Genomic DNA, 17615 nt, shown 5'->3' with positions numbered 1-17615 from the left:
TTTTGGAGGATCAATTAAATTAATGAGTGTTACTTTATTATCTCTTTCTTTTTAGAGGTTTTCCCATATTTTTTTAATTCATTGGTGCCGGGATGTGCACAGACACTGCAGCAGGTCGAATATATGCTATAGGTAATCAGTTGGCCACCTGCCCATCACTTCATTGTCAGAAGGTTAGCTGTGTTGGCTAATAATGTACGATTTAATGGGCCTTTTTGCTGGTGATATTTTAATTATGCAAACATGTACATGGTTATGGTATGAATATTCATTAAACATTCTACCACAGTAATTAAGGTTGTTAATATATGCACAAAACAATGTTGCAATTAAGTTAGTGCAGGTTAAACCATGGAGCTATAAACCTGGGATTATAGCTCCATGGTTAAACCAAGTTTTTATCATTTATATTAAATTTGCAATGTATTATCACATGAAGACACTGCTTGGTGATATACTGTAGTATTGCTAAAATAGTGACCAGAATGGACCTAAAAACTAATATAGGCCTAGTGTAATCTCTTTGACAAATTTGAGGGTGGGTGAATAAATTTCTATTCAGGAGGATAGCTGGGTGTTGAGAAAAACAATTGAAAAATGAGCAAATAAAAATGCACAACAATTTGCTTTCGTTTTATCCCACATGTTATCATGAACTTATTTGACCAAATGATAGGAGTATTTTGGTATAAGACCCTAATTTGAAAGAAAGGGATCTGAGAAGGTGGCTATATCAATAGAAATACCGGTTCATTTCTATTTCTGTAAGAGTCCTTGTAGGACGCGAGTGGTGACAATTTCACCACCTAAGTATTATTTTCATCGGCATTTCAGCAGGAGGCACATGTACACCTGATTTTGATGGAATCTGCAATGGAAGTTGTGTAACATGTATTTTTTCTTCAAATACCTATCCTAGCTCATAGGCCTTACCGTGTCAATGGAATACATATGGACCACCTTATGCGTTCAGCTTATAAATGCTAGGCCTGGGTCGAAAATACTGTTCACAAGCGGCACAGTTATTACTAAATCACTTTGTTTTTTGTCATCTAAAAGCAATATTTGTTTGTATGATTGTAACTGCAAAGTCATTCACCATATGCATATCAAGTTATCAACCGATGCTTAAAGTTTGCATCCCTTTGTTGGCCAGTGCAAGAGTATAAGGAGTATGTGTGGAGATTGTCCAGAGAATGAAAGATCTAGCTCATTCATTTGTTCTTAAAGTTATAATTTACTAAGCATATATTAAAGATGATCATGATGGTGGTTTATTCAGTAGACTTAATGACTTGCAGTACCGTCGCAAATTTTCATGTACTGCAGCCATAAACACAAATTCCGCTAAGAACACATGTTGGTATTTTTTTTAGCTGCGTATAATTAAAGCAACAGGAAAACCTTTACATAGGACTTCATAATTATCTGATATGAATTTCAAAATGAAAAGAAAACTGAATTGTGATATGAAGCAAGAATGACACATGAACATAACAGAGTTCAGTAGTTGAATTGTTGTCATAAAGAAGTATCCGAGAAAATGTCCTAGGTAGTACATTCATATGCAGTTCATAACTAAAGTACCAACAAAGCCATAGCCTTTTGTCCAAAATTCATCCCCAATGAACCCATATGCTTATTTCAACATCTATTTAAGTAAAATTTGCTACTTGGTTAATAACCAAGAAGTCTTTCCTTCCATACTGTAACTCTACAGTGTGAATTTCTGTCATTAATATAAAAAATTCTGCAAATTCCCTTCAAAGATTAATTTCTAACATTTCTAAATGCTTACAATATATATATACCAAAGTACAGGTTGTACAATGGAGGTAAACTCCATGGTTGTACCAATGTATGCTTCCTACATCAGTTAGGTATAACCCTGTCATCTCACTGACATTTTCCAAGGCAATTTTCTGACTAACTATCAATCACTCATCCACATGTCCCCCCCCCACCCCACATTCAAAGGTGATGAAAATAGTTACCAGGCCTATGATAGTCCCTAGTGACAATTACCAGCTAGATTGTCAGCTAGACCACTGCATGTGATTTGCATCTCACTTCAGAGATTTCCCATTGGACTTCCATATAACAGTTGGGTTTGACAAGTCAGTAAGTAATAGGTTTGGTAATGAAGAAAAAAATTGGTAACAGAGTCTTCCAGTGTGAGTTACAATAAAAAATAAAAAAAACAATTGAATGTTTAGCATTTTACAAAACTCAGATATAAATCACTTGAACATCAGTTGTATGATTAGATTGTGTATGGTTCTGAATGCCATTTTACTTCTTTTTTTAGATGGGTGTGGATATGATTGGACCCCTTCCAGAGACCATCAATGGAAATAAGTACATCATATAAGCCCTATGTGACTTTTTTTCAAAATGGCCAGAGGCTGTTGCTGTAAGAAACAAAACAGCAAAAACTGTTGCAAACTTTCTGTTTGAAACCATGGCCAGGTAAATATCCATCTACTTTACATGGAATTAGTTACGCAGACCTGCATTTGCACTGTTTTAACTGTGACCCAGAAAGCGGCCAAATGGTTACAGGAATTTATAGAAGTTGTTTTTTAAGTTAATGTCAAGAAAATGTTAGTGGGATATGGTCAGTGCTTTTAACTTATTTTTTTTTTTTAAATCAGTGCTGAAATGATTTCCTGATTAAACCACGCAGCCATTCTGCAGATGCCAGTAGTTCATTACATTACTCGTAATCAATACTTTAACAATAGTTATTTAAATGTTTCCATTTATTTAGATTTGGGTGCATGAAAATTGTCATCTCAGACCAGAGAGGAGAATTTGTTAATGCTCTGAACAAGTCCCTGTTTGACATGATAGGGGTATAACACAGAGAATCCTCTAGCTACCACCCACATACCAATGGGCTTGATGAAAGATTCAACCAAACTCTGCAAAGGTCACTCATCAAGGTTGTCAATGAAAACCAAGATGACTGAGATGAAATGCTGTCATCAATTCTCATGGGGTACCATACAGCCAAACATGGTTCAATAGGTCTTTCACCTTTTGCTGTGATGTTTGGAAGGTTTGTAATAATTTAAACCTACCATATACAGAGAAAAGCAATCAGGGATAAGAGAGTTTGGACAAATCTTGCATAGCTACACCAGTCCTCTGTATGATAAAATCTAATTTGACACATCCCAGGTTCTGGGAAAAACCGCTAAATAGAGGACCATCAATAACCCAATTTAAGTTACAATATCTAAACAAATAAATATTAACCCTGTATATGGTACACGCTGCAGCAAGTACAAAATATGAACATTCATTAAACTGTAAATGCATGCCCATTAATTTAAAAGATACATGCAATTAATGCCACTGACATTGGTTCTGTTTTTCATATACTGTACTATATATTTATCATAATTGGCTGGTATGCAAGTTGGACGTATAACAGCACAGAATATATATAAGGGTTTTATATTTGTGCTGGTTTGAGTATGTGATGTGACTCAAATTTCTGGTTCAATGGTCTTAATAGTGAAAATAAAATATATAAAAATTTATTTATTCTTCAGTCAACAAAGTGTTGTGAATAATTGATTGTTAATTTATCTTCATATATCCAGAGAGCAATGCTACCAGTCGACATTGAAGACTCCATTGTCCAACCAGAAGCTCCTAAGTACAGACTGCAGCGATGCACAGCGGGAGAGGGTTTTTCAACTCATGTCACAGTCGTGGGACATAATCAAAGGTGTTGTGAAAGAAAATATTGGCAAAGCCCAAGAACGGCAAAAAAAGAATTTGGATAATAGGCACCAAAAAAGGTAATTATATAATGCTATGTTGTATATTGAAGTTGTAGTTAAATGAATGGCAACATATGCATTGTATTATGATGTTTACGTATATCTGCTGGATTTTATTTTATTCAGAGCTTCGAAGTTGGTTCCAGTGTTCTCGTACGGAATGCTAGAAAGGATGCCCAAATAGGAGGGAAGCTTGAAAACTCTCGGCTAATTGGGCCGTATGAAGTGAAGGCTGTGAATGAGAAAGGACTGTACACACTTATGAACAGTACCACAGGCCTTCCTCAGAAGAAGAAATTCAATTTAATTTTACTTAAAGAATTTTGCACAAGTAAGATTTCTTTGCAGTATTTTTTTTGGGGGGGAGGGGTGGGGGAGGAGGAGGATTGGCATGATTCCTCCAGAATTTCCTTAAAAATAATCAGCAACTTAATCAGTTCTGAGTATTTGCTGGCTTATGTGAGGGTAAAGGACTGTAGCTGTCTTCACACAATAAATCAGTTTCAACTTAATGGCCTAACAAATTAACCATTATTGCCAACAATAATAAAGACAGGAATAAGTTAATTAGAAGAAAACTTCAGTTTCCTGACAATTGTTTTCAGAAATTAAATTTCATTTGTTTTAGATTCGAGAAGATAATTTTATGTGATGTCAGTTTGAAACTCTGCAATTTAATGTTCAACTTCTGAAGAGCAGCTTTCCTGGCTTTGATAATAATTGTAACCTATTCATTCATGCTGGCGTGTGTGTACCGCCCACATTGTAAACACGATATCTCAAGAATCGAAGCTTAGATTGATCCCATAGTTTGTGCAAAAGAGTACATTGTTGAGTACAAGAAGGGTTTTGTATTGTTTGAGGTCAAAGGTCATTTGGGTCAGAAGCCTAATGTTGTGGGCCGAGGTCATAGGGGTACGGGACCATTTTAGTTTGGGGGGCAGAAAGTTTTGTGTCCGAAAGTTCCTGTGACACTATCTAAGCGGAGCGCCACCATCGGTTGGCGTGTAGCGTACAGGAACATTTTTGGCAAAAAAAGCCTCTCGGATTGCCGGGAACGGCACATCTGAGGCCTTGCAAGTTGCAAATAAACATTCTTTCTTTTATAATCTCACATTTTAGAAATTTACACTTCCCCACAAAAATTTGGCAAATTAGAAGAAGAAAAAATGGTTACATCACTTTGAAGAGGAAAAATAGGACAGTATATTTTTAAGCTCATATTTAGTTAACGTATTTATTATAATAACACAGTACTCAGCTACCTCCAGAAAAACATTCATTGTTCAACGACACGTAGGCGGGATAATGTCGCTATGTCGGGTGAGACTGCAATTTGTCTCACAAAACAGTATAAAATGTAACAAAGAATATTATAAACCTGTACTTCTAGGCTTGTAGGCACTCCCCCCCCCACCATCCATTCCATCAAAAAGAAAATGTTTCTTATATACACTCATGTCGGAGATGTCCAGGTATACAGTTGACTACTTAGAAAAAAAATTGATCGTGCAAAAAGCGTGGTAGCCCAGGTGAGCTGCGCTTACGGTGGTGTTACACGGAAATATTCGGGCATCATGATGCTAAATAAAGAAAATCAATGAATTGTCGGGCAAAAATTTGAAAAACGTTCTATATATATATATATAGATATCTATATATATATAGATATATATATATAGATATATATATATACTGTTGGCCTGTCCTGCCAGAAAATTTGAATCTAACACTGACTTACGTCGAGACGTGACCTTAGTGCTGCAAATAGGTCACACTTGATCAGATCTCACTCTAAGCTTGGCCTTGATACAATACACAGGAATGCATACAGACTTCAATAGGCTATCAACTTGCCATACTGTATATCTGAATGCTCGCATGCTCAAGGAGGATCAGATCCCACATTTGGGGATTCAAGTTGCTATACTCTGAATAATCGCATGCTTAAGGAGGATCAAGCAGACCCCACAAATGAGGTGATCAACTTGCTAGTCTGAATCTCACATGCTCAAGTAGGACGAGACCTACAAGGGCGATCAACTTGCTATAGTTTGCATTCTCGCATGCTCAAGGATGATCAGACCCTACAATTTGGGTGATCAACATCCGATGGTATAAATTATTGCATGGTTAAGGAGGATCAGACCCTCAAGGCGAACGACATGCTAGTCTGAATATACTCCATACATGCTCACGGTGGATCAGACCCACAATTAGGGGATCAGTCTGAATGCTCGCATGCTCATGGAGGATCAGATCTGCATTTGTGGCAATAAACAATATTGCTAGTCTGAATGCTTCACCTTGTTATTACCGAATGCTGCAACATACATTAATTTGAAGTACCCATTCGTAATGATTGCTGAAATCATGTTTTCACAGTAATATTTACTTTCTATTTAATTTCTGTAACTTTGAAGCAATGCTTACTATTCATGCATCCTTTTCTGCAGGCTGAATTACCTCAATGACGTTCTTGTCTCTCATGCTGTGGACCATCTCTACCACCTTGTCACAGGTTGCACCGAAACGGAAGCTGAAGCAGCCTGTAGTCAACTGGGCAAAAGCTTACCAAAGTAATGATCCTGATGCACAATTATCTTTTCAATATGATATGTGGTGTAAACATGCATTTTTTTAGCTTGAATGTGGTTACTTATTAACTTCTCTATTCAGTCAATTATTTTAAACTTTTATGTTTAGGTATAGGTTGGTGCCAATGGTCAGAGCATTTCACCAGGATAGGAAGGGAGACTATCCAAGCTGAATATGATGAGGTTGGAGATGATCAGGTGTTTGAGTATAACAACCAGTGGTTAAGACAAGAATCTTGATAATTTATGATAAAAAGGTTTCTTTCTTTCATGCATATCGTTATTGTTTGTCCCCCCACCCCCACTGATAGACAATTCCAGAAAAAAAATCCTGCTTGAAGTTTAAGTATGTTTATATGTGCAAGTTAGATTAAAAACAACAAGCAACAAGAAAAACAAAGCATAAATGTTGTCAGATCACTTTTTGGAACCGGCAATAAGTGTCCTTATATTAAGCAATATTTAATTCACACATTCCCTCTGTTCAAACCATACTAGATTGGTTTCAATTCAATTCATAACCCCCCCCCCCCTCACACACACACTTCCTCCTCCATATATATCAAAGGGTCTGTTTTTCTCCCCCTGGCAAGGAGAAAAATATGCACACAATTAGTATACTGAATAGAATTAGTATTTCTATTATCTTATAATGCATAAGTAATTTCATTGTAAGGTTGAATCAAGAGCAATGTTCCCAGAGATCTCCAGTCAGAATGATGGTATAAGTAAATCCTGGGATTGTTTTTGGGGTGTTACTAAAACGAATGACAATTGCGTTACACGTAACGAATGACAATATGTTGTACACACTAAAAAATTGCGTTAACTAAAACGAATGACAGTAATGACAGCACAGACATTTGCTTCAACTGGATATCACAGTTCAGACTTTGTGGGTATCTAGATCTAGTATAGTACGCACAAGATAAAAACGTACCTTATAGCAAGCGAAATTGTAAGTCTGATTTTAAAAAGTTAATTTAACGTCATTTTTCCGATATTAATTGTTAGAAACTAACAATACTATAATCTTGAAACGGCTTCAGTTATCTTTCTGTATAAATCTACAGAGGTAAAAAGCACAGCACTCAAGCACATTCTCAAACAAAATCTTTCCTGTGGTTTCTATCCGTAAATTACACCAAAACCCTATAACCATGCGATTTTCCTCAAATCATTTTTGCGCAGAAAACCAATAACTCCACTCCGTTAATCATTCTATCCCCACTCAACACTGTCCTTCGTTGTCATTCGTTGTCATTTGCTGTCATTCGATGTCATTCGCTGTCATTCGCAAGTGATAATTAACCCTGTACAAAGTCAATTGTCATTCGGTCATTCGCTGTCATTCGTTTTAGTTTGTCCCTTGTTTTTGTTGATTGTGAAGTTCAAAGGACTCTAAGGTGACAAAATTCTAACAAAAGTCTCACATAACAAGCATATATTTTACCACACATAGAAATTAAGGTGTTCTATTGGTAGTTGTAATCTATAAACTCATGTCACATCCAGGACAGTAAATGGCAGTTAGTTCGTCTTTCTTCAGGTAAAAAGAAGGGAAGCTTGGAAAATGTAAGATTTGGTATGTATGTGAATCATATTGATTATATCCTACATTTTTGGGGTGGATGTCAAAGGGTAAACAGGGTTCAAGTTGTGAAAATCTTGTAAATTATAAGTTCAAGAAAGGAAGCTGAACAGATATCATATTTAGTCTGTAAGTATACCACATGGCTAAAAGAGGCCTTTGTTATTGTGGAGATTAACAGTGGTCAAATTTTGTAAACCTTTAAACTTGATATCTCAAGATGAGGAAGGTGGAAGAAATCTCATATTTACTGTAGTATGTATCACATTGAGTGAGTACAAGCAGGCTATCAGTGGTCATTTGTGTCAGCATCTGTCATTGTGAATATACTGTTTGTCACTTCTTGCTGTATTACTAAGATCAAGTGTGTCAGTATGTCCCATTCATATGAAATGATACTCATACGTTGGATCATAGAAACCACAGCCTGGTTTATGCATAGATGCTACTTGACAGCTGTCCTCATATGCCATTCAAGTATATCAAGGCAAGTAACAACTGGGATATAGTTTCTTTATCTGTGATGCATTATGTAGTTGTTGCAACTGAATAAGCGTTTTCGTAGAAAAGGTCTTGTATCATGTAAGTTAGCTAAAATCTCAATTAAAGATGCAGAAGTAGAACGCACTCATCATACAGTATATCTAGGTGTTTGTATTGATGACAAAGTAAGTTTCACTGGTCATATAAGCAGAATACTTAAACGGGTGTACTTCATAGTCTCAACTCTATCGTATATAGTTCCATATTTTCATGTTGATGTAAGGAAAAGAGTTTTTACTGCCAATATCTTACCACACCTAATATATGCTGTTTCTGCTTGGTATCACTTTTTACGAATTAAAGATAATAAGAGAATTTTTTTTTAAAGTATTGTTCTAAAATTTTTAATATAGATTTTAACTTTCTTATGAGTACTGTAAACAATGCTGCTAAAAATGAGTTCATTAGAAGTGTAAATTGCATACAGAGAAATGACAGACATTCTTTGCAAACCGAACTGAACTCTCTACTTCGAGAAACTACTAGGTATAATCTGAGAAACAAAGCAATAACACCAAAATTCAGAATTAATGTGTATAGAAATAGTTTTATTTATCGTGCTGCTATTTATTTACAAAATGGTTATCTGGATAATTTATTGTAGACAGCTGCACTTGTACGTTTTGTATATATATATATATATATGTATGTGTGTATGTATGTGTGTATATGTTTGTATGCGTGTACATATGTATGTATGTGTATATATGTGTTTTTTTATTTTCAATGTTGACTGGCCTTGGATGCTCCCCAGTAAAGGATTCAAGTGATTATACTGTTGACTGTGTCAAGACCAAACTTTTAGTGCAAAAAATATTTAATGTCAAAGGAAAAGGTGGGCCAAATATGTAGACAAAAGCAAGAGAAATGTTAACTGATACCAAGTTGTCTGAATTGTGTACAAATATGATTTCACTGGCTTCAGCTTGCATTTCCCAATTAGCCCTAATTCCATTTTTTTTCTTTTCCAACATTTGAACAATAGTCATTGAGATACTTTGACTAACACTAAACAATCTGAGTGTAGTAGAACTGGTTCTCACACAGCCTCCTTTCCCAGTATTTATATTAAGCCTGATACTTAGTGTGACCAGCAGCATGTCATTTGAAGGTAGTCTGTATAGGCCACAAAGTTGTATTGTGATATCAAGAAGTACTTTCCTTGAGGTCTTTATAATCTCCAAATTTTTCTCAGACATTTTAAAAGAACATGCAAAAGGACAGAATGTCCCAGTGAGGTAAATTTCCCACAGGTGGTACAAAAACAGTTTAATAATTTTGACCATAGGTGACCATATTTTAGTATCTGGCATATTTGAAGCCAATGCAACATACTTTCAGCTGATTTTTGTTGAAAATAAATGATATAGCTTAGAGGCCTTTATGTCCATTAACAATACATCGTAGCAACAAACGTTTTTGGTGTTTATCAATACCAGTTGTGCATGGTGAGATATTCGTTTGGAAATACCTTCTAATGAATAATGCACTGCCTGACTGTGCAGGCAATATATCATGATTCGATCGTTGACATGTCATGAACACACGAAAACACCCTACACAAACCCTCTGCTCCTATACCAAATGATTTTATATTGCTTCCCAAGTACCATTTCCCACCAGCTAGGCATTGCCCAATCTTAAAATATATCACATGAAAAGGAATTCCCAAGTATTTTCACCATAGTTCACATTCACAGCCTGTCGATAATTGGATTAACAGTAGTCTACCTTGAATTGATTGCCTGACCAACAAATACTGCTAGGCTACAACTGTGGACGCCAAAGCATGGTTTACTTTGATTTATGTAACCTTTTTTTCCATGTGAATGTCATTTTGTCTTGAGATCCCCAAGATTTCAAAAGTTACTAGATGTGAGGCTATCTGTTGTTGTCAATGGTTGTCAAGCATAAGTATTAAAAGTAGAAGGGAAATCGGATGATTTTTTATAAAACAAAGTATTTGAAACAGCTTGTACTAAAAATAAAGAAACAGATACAGTTGTTCTATGTCACAATAGACGTAGGATGTTGCACGAGTCTTGCAGCACTTTTGTCATTTTATAGAAATGTATTTATCTTATGCAGCAGAGAACATGAAGGAGAATTAAATTTGCAATAAATTTTAAATTAAATTGATATTTCCATTCATTTGTGTCTGTCCAAATAGTATCATGCAAGAAATCATTAATGACCATATATTTCAGCCGTTCATCATGTAGTGAAATTGGTCTAAAGTTCCTCTATAAATCCTGCCATTAAGAAATGCAATTAAGATGAAAAGGCGTACTCCAAAGAAGCCTTGCAGTCCTGATGTTTTTGCACTACGTTTCCATGCAGAAGAGCTTGTAGGACGCATTTATCCGTGCTATTCTCTCATCCTGTCCGCGCGGACAGAAAATCACCACACACGGACGTTTTTTCCTAGTTAATAGTGTCCGTCCGGACAGATAATACTGTCCGCCGGACACAATTCCCCCCGAGAAAGTTGTCCTACGGACACAATTCCCGTGGAATAGTGTCCGTGAGACGCCCGGACACTATTCCCTGTCACACCTCCTGCTGAAATGCAGATGAAAATAATACTTAGGTGGTGAAATTGTCACCACTCGTGTCCTACAAGGACTCTTACAGAAATTGAAATGAACCTGATATTTCTATTGATTTAGCCACCTTCTCAGATCCCTTTCTTTCAAATTAGGGTCTTATACCAAAATACTCCTATCATTTGGTCAAATAAGTTCATGATAACATGTTGGATAAAATGAAAGCAAATTGTTGTGCATTTTATTTGCTCAATTGTTTCTCTCAACAACCAGCTATCCTCCTGAATAGAAATTTATTCACCCACCCTCAAATTTGTCAAAGAGATTACACTAGGCCTATATTAGTTTTTTAGGTCCATTCTGGTCACTATTCTAGCAATACTACAGTATATCACCAAGCAGTGTCTAAATGTGATAATACATTGCAAATTTAATATAAATGATATAAACTTGGTCCATGGAGCTATAATCCCAGGTTTATAGCTCCATGGTTTAACCTGCACTAATTTAATTGCAACATTGTTTTGTGCATATATTAACAACCTTAATTACTGTGGAAGAATGTTTAATGAATATTCATACCATAACCATGTACATGTTTGCATAATTAAAATATCACCAGCAAAGAGGCCCATTAAACTTATTAAAAATTATTAGCCAACACAGCTAACCTTCTGACAATGAAGTGATGGGCAGGTGGCCAACTGATTACCTATAGCATATATTCGACCTGCTGCAGTGTCTGTGCACATCCCGGCATCAATAAATTAAAAAAATATGGGAAAACCTCTAAAAAGAAAGAGATAATAAAGTAACACTCATTAATTTAATTGATCCTCCAAATGGACAAGACAGGGACCCCCCCCCCCTCTTCCTTGCTACCTTGTGTTTTAACTAGTAAGGGGACTAATCCCAGGACATATCTTTCAGAAAATCTGAAAAGTCCTATCCTGAAGATTTTTTTTTTTTTTTAACCTAGCAATTTCAAACACATAATCATTATTGAAATTAAAAGCTTGTATACTCATGGTAGCATGGGTACACAATACACAGCTGATATGTAACTGACAGCTCATCTGGGAGTTTTGGCAGCTACCAGAGTAACAAAAATTATACCAAGTAGGCTTTATTTCAGAGATTGCCAATCGGAGTGGCTTGAATTTGAATAAAGCAAATTATTTGCAAATAGGGTTAACTCTCGAAGTCCTACTCCTAGGCTACAGTAGGCTAGCCTATAGTAGCCTAATACTATTCGTGTCTTGCCGACTAATTATGCATTACGATATTCTCTAACACTAATAAAGTTTAGACTTTTCAGTTCTACTCTTAGGTGATTACAAATAATAATATATACCTAGGCCTATAATCTGCAAGGCCCAAATGGCCAATGCACTTAGTTCAAGTTATATGCATATCTATGGAATCATTTTCTTCAGTGGAAATAATTCCTAAAAGTTTTATACAAATAACACACTTACTGCCAAACCCTTCTTGTAAGCTTTAATTTTGTGGGCTTTGGCCAAGGGCCTATCTTCGTTGCCATGTGGGCCGACGTAAACTAGATCGGCATCTCCCGTCAGTCTAAAACTCTTTGATCTTCCCCTTATCGATCTTTCTCGATTTAACGTAGACTTTTCAGGGAACAGTCCTGACGAAAGATATTTTCCAATGATAATGTAGGCCTACTCGTCATCGGTATCCAGGTCAGGAGAAGTCATCTTGTAATATCAGATCGGGCTAAGTAAGTTAACGGTCTCAACTCTTAATGCAATTACTGTGCGTGCATATATGCAGCTACTAAGAAATTTTGGGCCTGCGACATGTAACGACGTAGACGGCACATTCGGCTTACTTCACTGAGTAAACAGCAGTATACATTTTACAGTAGAATGCAAATACGCATGTCACACCTAGAACGTAGAGCGGGAGATTTCCACATTTCCCGCGTACTGAATAAAATATATTGACTCTGACCAGGGAGCTTTTCCATAACAACTCCATGCTCTGACCCCGGATTTGACCTCCATGCTCCGGATGGCGGGGAACTATCACCGCCGCGTATCGGTTAAAATACATTTACCTTCGACCTACATGGTTGATCTTTCTCCAACGTTTAGAAATTCCGACCTTCCAAACAACTACCCTAATGGTAGTAACGATTGATAAGCAGCAGAGTCAGACAGACATGACTAATTAGTTCGGAAGATAAGTTTAACATTCATTATGCAGCCTTCTGACAGTCGACGATCGAAATAGAGCGGACAGCGTCCCTCTGGAGTGTAGTCTCCATGATAATAATAACATTTTGCCGCCTCTTCCCACAACAGTCGACACTCGAAGTATTAGTTATACTTTAACCGAGTTTTGAGGGTGCATGCTGACCGATATATAACATTGTCAACCTGGTCTTCGCTAGTAAATTACCTCCTTTTAAGTAATAAGGGAACGTAGATAGGGCCAGAAATGTTTGTCACTCAACAGAACCACGTTAAAGCTCTTTGAAGAGAACCCGGACACTTTCCACGGTGGCGTAGAAAGCAAGGGAAAGTGTCCCTGAGACACTATTCACGCAAATGAGACACTATTTCCTAGTAATAAGTGTCCTACGGACGCCCGGACACTCATTACTGCCACAGAGGCACATGTACACCTGATTTTGATGGAATCTGCAATGGAAGTTGTGTAACATGTTTTTTTTTTCAAATACCTATCCTACCTCATAGGCCTTACATGTTAATGGAATACATATGGACCACCTTATGCGTTCAGCTTATTAATGCTAGGCCTGGGTCGAAAATACTGTTCACAAGCAGCACAGTTATCACAAAATCACTTTGTTTTTTGTCATCTAAAAGCAATATTTGTTTGCATGATTGTAACTGCAAAGTCATTCACCATATGCATATCAAGTTATCAACCGATGCTTAAAGTTTGCATCCCTTTGTTGGCCAGTGCAAGAGAATAAGGAGTATGTGTGGAGATTGTCCAGAGAATGAAAGATCTAGCTCATTCATTTGTTCTTAAAGTTATAATTTACTAAGCATATATTAAAGATGATCATGATGGTGGTACATTCAGTAGACTTAATGACTCGCAGTACTGTCGGGAATTTTCATGTACTGCAGCCATAAACACAAATTTCGCTAAGAACGCATTTTGGTATGTTTTTTAGCTGCGTATAATTAAAGCAACAGGAAAACCTTTACATAGGACTTCATAATTATCTGATATGAATTTCAAAATGAAAAGAAAACTGAATTGTGATATGAAGCAAGAATGACACATGAACATAACAGAGTTCAGTACTTGAATTGTTGTCATAAAGAAGTATCCGAGAAAATGTCCTAGGTACGTACATTCATATGCAGTTCATAACTAAAGTACCAACAGAGCCATAGCCTTTTGTCCAAAATTCATCCCCAATGAACCCATATGCTTATTTCAACATCTATTTAAGTAAAATTTGCTACTTGGTTAATAACCAAGAAGTCTTTCCTTCCATACTGTAACTCTACAGTGTGAATTTCTGTCATTAATATAAAAAAATCTGCAAATTCCCTTCAAAGATTAATTTGTAACATTTCTAAATGCTTACAATATAGATACCAAAGTATAGGTTGTACAGTGGCGTAGCCAGCGGGGGGGGGGGGGGGGGGGGGGGGGGCAGGGGGGGGCAGGGGGGCGGGGGGAGCCCCCCAGTTGAAATGCTCGCCCCCCCCCCCACTTGCCCCCCCAAATGGAATTATTGACTGAGAAAAAAAACTTGAATGCACACTAAATATGTTGCTGGGCCTATGTGCATATTACCATGGTTTTTATGCAATTTTTATTCTTTACCTTTTACCTAATTCTCTATCTGCGAAATTGGGTGGCCAAAATAAAAATCACTTCCATGGGAACATTGCCTTGAAAAATAATTTGACCCAAGCAGCAGCGCAAAGAATGCCACTGTCTCTGTATTGTCAAATGTGGAAACGGGTTGGCGATTTAATTAAACGGTCTCCGCGGCACTCACAAACGGAGGCTACGTTCAGTTTATGTTCACAAGGTTATCCCTGATCCCTGGATTGTGTTCCGAAATGATTCACACGTGAGTGAAGTGTATGGCAGAATGAATATCACAGTATTTAGAAACAATTTGCATTTTGACTGAAACTTACAACGTTTTGCTACGCCTACGCGACCAATCGCGATGTGTTTCTTGGGTTAGGTACATTCAACACAGAACAGCCTAGTAGTCTATATATACGTTTGTGTTTCCGTAGTGAGCTCATAGGCCCAAGGTGACCAGACGTCCCCGATTTTCGGGGACAGTCCCCGATTACAGTGTGCTGTCCCCGATGAACAAGTGTCCCCGATTCGTCAAAATGTTCAGGAATTTCGAAAATATCCCACATTATTAGTGAAATAATTGTAAAAACAAAATTTAGTCAAGTGTGCAGTTGCAGAACGGAACTTATAACCAGTATTTCAGGTGGGCCAGTGTAAGGGGAAACACTGTTAAAAATATTGATCGATCTAGCCTAGCACTCTTTCGACCGTATAAATGGCAACTACGGGGACACAACGACACTTATAGTGTGAGCATGAGCAAATCACAAGCTCTCAAAGAACCGCGTAAATTGGTTTAGAAAGTGCTTCAAAGTATCACCATTTTACATCTAAGCACCTTAGGCACTTAAAAATTTTCCAAAGGAAACCCCTCCCCCATATCAGTCACGCAATAAATGTCCCCGATTTCAGTCACGAAAATATGGTCACCTTGTAAATAGGGCGCGAAATTCGTTGATAAGTTTGCAGACAGTCATCAGAATAGGCGAATTAAGCTTCGTTAGACTGTTTGAGTGAGCCCTAGAAAGTGCAAAAGAAGGGCCCGAAGGGGGAATGATAACATTTTTTGTTGATTGGGGGGGGGGTGGTTACACTCCCAGGCAAGTCAGATGTCATGCTGATCATCTTTGAATACTGACAGAAAGATCATAGTCTATTCAGATTTTTAAAGAATTATCGATGACTTTTTCAGTGATCTGTTTTATCGTTAATAAAACCTATGTGGAAATAACATAAAACGTCAGCTAACTAGAGTGACCATCTGTACCCTACATTGCTGACACAATACCCGATTTGCCACAATTTGTCATGCAAACTGTTTGGTATGTCTTTTGTACTAGCTTAGTCTGCCCCACCAATCAGACCCTTCGCCCCCCCTTTGCCCCCCCCCCCCAGATGGAAAAGTCTGGCTACGCCACTGAGGTTGTACCAATGTATGCTTCCTACATCAGTTAGGTGTAACCCTGTCATCTCACTGACAGATTCCAAGGCAATTTTCTGACTAACTATCAATCACTCATCCAGGTACTTATACATCTGTCCCCCCCCCCCCACCCCACATTCAAAGGTGATGAAAATGGTTACCAGGCCTATGATAGTCCCTAGTGACAATTACCATCTAGGTTGTCAGCTAGATCACTGCATGTGACTTGCATCTCACTTCAGAGATTTCCCATTGGACTTCCATATAACAGCTGGGTTTGAACAAGTCAGTAAGTAATAGGTTTGGTAATGAAGAAAAAAATTGGTAACAGAGTCTTCCAGTGTGAGTTACAATAAAAAATAAAAAAACAATTGAATGTTTAGCATTTTACAAAACTCAGATATAAATCACTTGAACATCAGTTCGTATGATTAGATTGTGTATGGTTCTGAATGCCATTTTACTTCTTTTTTTAGATGGGTGTGGATATGATTGGACCCCTTCCAGAGACCATCAATGGAAATAAGTACATCATATAAACCCTATGTGACTATTTTTCAAAATGGCCAGAGGCTGTTGCTGTACAGAAACAAAACAGCAAAAAACTGTTGCAAACTTGTTTGAAACCATGGCCAGGTAAATATCCATCTACTTTTGTTTCTACTTTACATGGAATTAGTTATGCAGACCTGCATTTGCACTGTTTTAACTGTGACCCAGAAAGCGGCCAAATGGTTACAGGAATTTATAGAAGTTGTTTCTTAAGTTAATGTCAATGAAATGTTAGTGGGATATGGTCAGTGCATTTAACTTACTTTTGTTTTTAAATCAGTGCTGAAATGATTTCCTGATTAAACCATGCAGCCATTCTGCAGATGCCAGTAGTTCATTACATTACTCGTAATCAATATTTAACAATAGTTATTTAAATGTTTCCATTTATTTAGATTTGGGTGCATGAAAATTGTCATCTCAGACCAGAGAGGAGAATTTGTTAATGCTCTGAACAAGTCCCTGTTTGACATGATAGGGGTAGACCACAGAGAATCCTCTAGCTACCACCCACAGACCAATGGGCTTGATGAAAGATTCAACCAAACTCTGCAAAGGTCACTCATCAAGGTTGTCAATGAAAACCAACATGACTGAGATGAAATGCTGTCTTCAATTCTCATGGGGTACCATACAGCCAAACATGGTTCAATAGGTCTTTCACCTTTTGCTGTGATGTTTGGAAGGTTTGTAATAATTTAAACCTGCCATTGCTGAATAGAGATTTACATTTGCTAA

The 17615-nt window shown here is 37.2% G+C and overlaps 1 long non-coding RNA gene across 2 annotated transcripts in view; it reads left to right on the top strand.

Annotated features, from left to right (window-relative positions):
- Positions 1-912: 912 nt before the first annotated feature.
- The window catches only part of LOC139960853 (uncharacterized), a 21325-nt gene continuing 4622 nt past the window's right edge, over positions 913-17615 (top strand). Inside the window, exons 1-3 of one of the 2 annotated variants that reach the window (XR_011790637.1) lie at positions 913-1821; positions 16325-16871; positions 17273-17563. This is a non-coding gene — a long non-coding RNA (uncharacterized lncRNA). Of the gene's footprint in view, positions 1822-16324; positions 16962-17272; positions 17564-17615 lie in introns of both variants that reach the window. The other variant, XR_011790636.1, reaches the window with a different exon arrangement.

The sequence above is a fragment of the Apostichopus japonicus genome, chromosome 20 (genome assembly GCF_037975245.1).
Source record: "Apostichopus japonicus isolate 1M-3 chromosome 20, ASM3797524v1, whole genome shotgun sequence".
Classification (NCBI taxonomy): domain Eukaryota; kingdom Metazoa; phylum Echinodermata; class Holothuroidea; order Aspidochirotida; family Stichopodidae; genus Apostichopus; species Apostichopus japonicus.
Note: the sequence above shows the minus strand (reverse complement) of the source record. Positions and strands in the feature narration are given on the sequence as shown.